Raw genomic sequence first — 6,000 nt, 5'->3', positions numbered from 1 at the left:
GAGGGAGGCAGTCAATAAACGGAAATGATCCTCACTGCACATTCCCAGAGTCTATTAGCATCACTGCATTTTCTTTCAGCAGAGAAAAATTTATTAAAATCCATTAAGGAATACTTACTTTTATGTAACTGTATCTCCTAACATTTTCTAGACCAATAACAAATATTTATTGAGTGTCTACATTGTACCAGGGATGAGGTTTGGTACTGAGGACAGAGCAGTGAACAGGGCCCAGCCCAGCTTGCTGTTCCTGCATTTTACAGGTAACTAAGTGCATCCATCCACTTTGTCCATCTTTGGTGGTTTCAGCGAGAAGTCTAATAAACCCTCCTTGACTGGAAAAAAAAAACACACAAAAGCTATTATTCCTCTTAGGAATTTATTGAATGCTAACTGTAATAAGCATTTGCATCTGTTTTAAAATTTTTTATTGAGTTATAATTTAAATACCATACAATTTACTTGCTTTACTTGCATAATTCAGTGATTTTTGGTATATTTAGACAGTTGTGCAACTATCACCACAGTCACAGAGGGTTTTTTTTTGGGGGGGGCTTTTTTTTTTTATTTGGGCTTTTATTTTTTGGCCATGGGACACATGGGATCTTAGCTACCCAGCCAGAGGTAGAATTTGCACCCCCTACATTGGAAGGGCAGAATCTTCACTGCTGGACCACCTGGGAAGTCTCAGCATTTGTACCTTAATTTACAATAATCCTATGAGACAAGTTCTATCATCATTGCCATTTCACAGAGAAGGAAACCAAGGCACAAAGAGATAAGTGAAATGTTAACATCACGGCACGAACGTGTGGCTGACCCTGGACCATGGACCCCGGCAAGCCAGCTGCAGAGCCCAGGCTCTTAGCCCCATGCTCCCTGCATCACACAGACGGAGCAGAGCCGGAAGCAGCCTCATCTTCTCCAGGACACACAGCACATGTATACACCTTGAGCCCTGTGCCATGGATGCAGTCTGGACAAATATCCATAGGCTCTGGGAAGAAAGAAGACCCAGAAAAATTCTTGCCATCAGGTGGTTCTAGATCTAAAATTCTCAACGAGGAGGGAAAGGCAGGCAAAGGTTCACCCTTATACCTCCTGGAGAAGGGTTAAATATGCCAAGAGGACTCACCCTGAGATGTGCCAGATTATCCTGAAAACTTGTATTTCCTTCCCAGGGGAAGGGACTTGTATTAACAAAAAGTGGATTGAATGAGTGTTTCTTTACTGGGGACATCGGGAGACAGAAGTAGGGGGGCCTCCCCTTAGTGGGCTTCATACACAAATTGTGGCTCTGCAGTTGATGGGCTGGGGGTTGTTTGAAGCTGTGGACCAAACAAGAAAGGAAGAATTGCATCAGGATTAATAATCATAGATCCATAACCCAGGCTGTAGATGGCTTCACCATGGCCAAACTCCCAATTCCACAAAGCTATCTAAGCTGGTCAGTGGTCCTCCTGGGGCCTGGCCAGAAAGCTCTGTCCAGAGAAGAGTTCCACACAGAGTAGTGAACTTGTTTCTTTTTTTTTAAAGCTTGTATTGAATTAGTTACAATACTGCTTCTGTCTTATGGTTTTTGTTTGTTTGGTCTTTTTTCTTTTTTGGTTGCAAGACATGTGGGATCTTAGCTCCCCAACCAAGGATCGAACCTGGGCCCCCTGCATTGAAAGGTGAAGTCTCAACCACTGGACTGCCAGGAAAGTTCCCTGGATCCATTTCTTAATGGAGTTTGTATGATGCATCCAGAGTGAATCAGCACTACAAGAGGCAAAGCAAAAAGTGGAGAGACACAAAGCCATGGTAGGAGGAACCATGACATGGAGAGACATTAGCTCTTAGCCCAGGAGCAGCAGAAGAGACTGCTGAGACACACTTTACCATGGAACAGTGGATCACCATGCAAGCAGTGATGCCCAAGGTGGGGTCTGCAAGATGATCCATTGTGACATTAGAAGAAAATAGTAGAACTCTTATTTGCACTTATTTATCTCATTGCTTCTTCATTTCTATTTTTGCATACATTAAAAATATATATATTGGGGACATGCTCTATTTTTTTGACCACTGAAGGATCAAAAGTGGTTGGAAGCCACTGCAAAAAGCAGTTGATGAGCTTCTTCTGGGTGAGCCACCAGACTGATTTTATATACGGAAAATGCTCCAATTTGCCATGAGGCCCAGACCTAGGACTGCTGTCTATACCTACCTCTCTCCCTGTACTTCCTTAAAGACCCACTGATAAAGTATCCCAAGGGATCTCTGGAAGAGCCCAACCAAGAGACAATATCCAGTTTTGGTCTATGGTTTCATGAGGGCAACAGCCATGTATGAGGCTGAGACTAGGGAGATCAGAGTTTCAACCACAGGAGGAATTCAAACGGTTCCAGGGAGAAGGTGTGAGGTATCCCTGGACACCATCAGGGAAATGAGAAATTTGGAATTGCAGCTATCTTCCTATTGGCCTTCATTAAAAGTTGCATCTTTTCTATCAATCATTCTCTTTTAGATGTACACCTCTGAAACAGTTTACCTGAGTGTGTTACATTGAACTTTTGGGTAGCTACACAGTGCAGCTCCCTCAGAACCATTTAACATCAAACATTTAAAAAACAAAAGGAAATTTCAAGGCAAGATCTCTAAAGGTCATCAAGCTTTCATAAATTCTCATCAAATTTTCTACCTACCCTGTAGGTCTAGCAGCTGGAAAACTTTTCCAATAGAGAAAAACACAGAAAAAGCTGTAATAAAGAAATGAGACAAAATCCACTTAAGAAACAGAAATAGAAGCAATTTCCAATGCAGAATATTGGAAGGATTTCAGTGACCTTATCCCGTATCACAAGCAAAAATAAAACAATCACAAATATAAAGTAATGTGGTATTTTACATATACTATGTTCTAAATTCCATAATTATTGCTGCTAATGGTTGAATTCATGAGCAGGGTAACATAGATCAATGGTGATTAGCCATCCTTTCCATAGTCTATACTTGTGAAAACTTGGCTGTTACTTCATAAATGACGTTTCTTGCAAAAGGAGAAAGTATTTTCATAAATAATTTCAATAGTCTTTCATCTATGAATACCATCCCTCTTTGTAGATTCCATTTGTCCCATCTAAAAATGTCTTAAAATGTTAACATACTATAAGTTGTTATTACAGTATTTATGATGCCTTTGCTCCAGAAGACCCATTCAACTACCAAAAAGTTCAGTCATGTTGCTGCCAAAATACCTCTAAGCTCTGGTTATGTGTCCATTTCTATCTAGCAAAGCAGATGAACACGAAGAGAAATTAATCATGGTCTCTGGGCTAAAGGAACTTGCACTCTAGCAGGGGGGACAAAACATGCACATAAATAATTATGATACAAGAGTAACTATGTGATAAGGCTATAAAAATAACATACATAAAAAGTGGAAGGTGGAAAAAAGACAACCTCTTTAACAAGTGGTGCTGAGAAAACTGGTCAACCACTTGTAAAAGAATGAAACCAGAACACCTTCTAACACCATACACAAGAATAAACTCAAAATGGATTAAAGATCTAAATGTAAGACCAGAAACTATAAAACTCCTAGAGGAGAACATAGGCAAAACGCTCTCTGACATAAATCACAGCAGGATTCTCTATGACCCACCTCCCAGAATACTGGAAATAAAAGCAAAAATAAACAAATGGGACCTAATTAAACTTAAAAGCTTTTGCACCACAAAGGAAACTCTAAGCAAGGTGAAAAGACAGCCCTCAGATTGGGAGAAAATAATAACAAACGAAGCAACAAAGGATTAATCTAAAAAATATATAAGCAACTCCTGCAGCTCAATTCCAGAAAAATAAATGACCCAATCAAAAAATGGGCCAAAGAACTAAACAGACATTTCTCCAAAGAAGACATACAGATGGCTAACAAACACATGGAAAGATGCTCAACATCACTCATTATCAGAGAAATGCAAATCAAAACCACAATGAGGTACCATTACATGCCAGTCAGGATGGCTGCTATCCAAAAGTCTACAAGCAATAAGTGCTGGAGAGGGTGTGGAGAAAAGGGAACCCTCTTACACTGTTGGTGGGAATGCAAACTACTACAGCCCCTATGGAGAACAGTGTGGAGATTCCTTAAAAAACTGGAAATAGAACTGCCATATGACCCAGCAATCCCACTTCTGGGCATACACACCGAGGAAACTAGATCTGAAAGAGACACGTGCACCCCAATGTTCATCGCAGCACTGTTTATAATAGCCAGGACATGGAAGCAACCTAGATGCCCATCAGCAGACGAATGGATAAGGAAGCTGTGGTAGATATACACCATGGAATATTACTCAGCCATTAAAAAGAATTCATTTGAATCAATTCTAGTGAGATGGATGAAACTGGAGCCCATTATACAGAGTGAAGTAAGCCAGAAAGATAAAGACCAATACAGCATACTAAGGCATATATATGGAATTTAAAAGATGGTAATGATAACCCTATATGCAAAACAGAAAAAGAGACACAGATGTACAGAACAGACTTTTGGACTCTGTGGGAGAAGGCGAGGGTGGGATTTCTGAGAGAACAGCATTGAAACAAGTATACTATCAAGGGTGAAACAGACCACCAGTCCACGTTGGATGCATGAGAGAAGTACTCAGGGCTGGTGCACTGGGAAAACCCAGAGGGATGGGATGGGGAGGGAGGCGGGAGGGGGGATCGGGATGTGGAATACATGTAAATCCATGGCTGATTCATGTCAATGTATGGCAAAAACCACTACCATATTGTAAAGTAATTAGTCTCCAACTAATAAAAATAAATGAGAAAAAAAAAAGTGGAAGGATGTCAGAAAGATAGCACTCACTTCCAGAGTAGGGGGGAGGGGTAGCATGAGATTTAGAGAAAGGTGTACTTGATCCAGGCATTAAGGGACAAGGTATGACTTAAGCTGAACGAGGGGGAAGCAGAGGAGAGGGAGCAGGAGGGGAGTAGAGGTATTCAAGCTTGGCGGGGGGGGGGGGGGGGGGGGGGGGGGGGGCGTGAGGGTAGAAAGAAGAGGAACTAAAAAAAAATCACACCTTCTAAAACAAAGAATGGAAAAACTTGGAGTCCAGTTAAAAAGCAAGTTATGGGATAAAGTTAGCTCCAAAGTAACTGGAGACAAGTATAGAAGTAGGTAATAAAGAAGGATAGGTAATAAAGGTTGGTTGGTTGGTTAAAAGGATATGGTTTAAAGCATCTTCTCTAAATCCTGGGTGTTCATTGGAAGGACTGATGCTGAAGCTGAAACTCCAATACTTTGGCCACCTCATGTGAAGAATGGACTCACTGGAAAAGACCCTGATGCTGGGAGGGGTTGGGGGCAGGAGGAGAAGGGGACGATAGAGGATGAGATGGCTGGATGGCATCACCGACTCGATGGCATGAGTTTGAGTAAACTCCAGGAGTTTGTGATGGACAGGGAGGCCATCAGATTCATGGGTCACAAAGAGTCGGACATGACTGAGCGACTGAGCTGAACTGAACTTACCTTTATCTATTTCCTTCTTCCAGCCTTGAGTGTCCTCACTACACTTTAGAAACCCATAGACTACTGGGTTTGTTTATTTGTTTACTTACTAGACTCTTCCCAGATCAGGAGCTCCGAGGGGAGGGCTGGTGTCATTTCCCTCTTTGTAGCCACAAAGTCCAACATGGAGCTTGGCATGTAGATGTCTATGGGATGAATGAATGCCAGGCTGTTGGAACCATCTCTGTATAGCAATCATATGGTTATGTTCAAGATTTTGTTATTAATGACCAAGTCTAAATGTTCACAAAGGAGGAAAACAGGACAATAGGCTCAGCAAGCCAGCTGGACCGTCAGACTGCCCTGGGTTGGAGTCTACCTCTGCCATTTCCTCAATCTGAGTGACTTTACACACTTTTCTGACAAACATACATTACCTTCATTTGTAAAACAATCATAACACTTACCTCCCAGCATTATGGTGAGGATTAAAT

At 41.5% G+C, this 6,000-nt stretch overlaps 1 long non-coding RNA gene across 1 annotated transcript in view; it reads right to left on the bottom strand.

Moving 5' to 3' along the window:
• Nucleotides 1-567: 567 nt before the first annotated feature.
• LOC122682234 overlaps nt 568-6,000 on the bottom strand; it is a 113,431-nt gene continuing 107,998 nt past the window's right edge. The window contains exons 5-8 of the long non-coding RNA XR_006337273.1: nt 5,617-5,712; nt 2,688-2,741; nt 1,136-1,328; nt 568-997 (exon numbers count right to left, since the gene is read on the bottom strand). This is a non-coding gene — a long non-coding RNA (uncharacterized LOC122682234). The remainder of the gene's footprint in view (nt 998-1,135; nt 1,329-2,687; nt 2,742-5,616; nt 5,713-6,000) is intronic.

This window comes from Cervus elaphus, chromosome 23 (assembly GCF_910594005.1).
Source record: "Cervus elaphus chromosome 23, mCerEla1.1, whole genome shotgun sequence".
Classification (NCBI taxonomy): domain Eukaryota; kingdom Metazoa; phylum Chordata; class Mammalia; order Artiodactyla; family Cervidae; genus Cervus; species Cervus elaphus.
The sequence above is the reverse complement of the archived record's forward strand: the minus strand, read 5'-3'. Positions and strand labels throughout refer to the sequence as shown.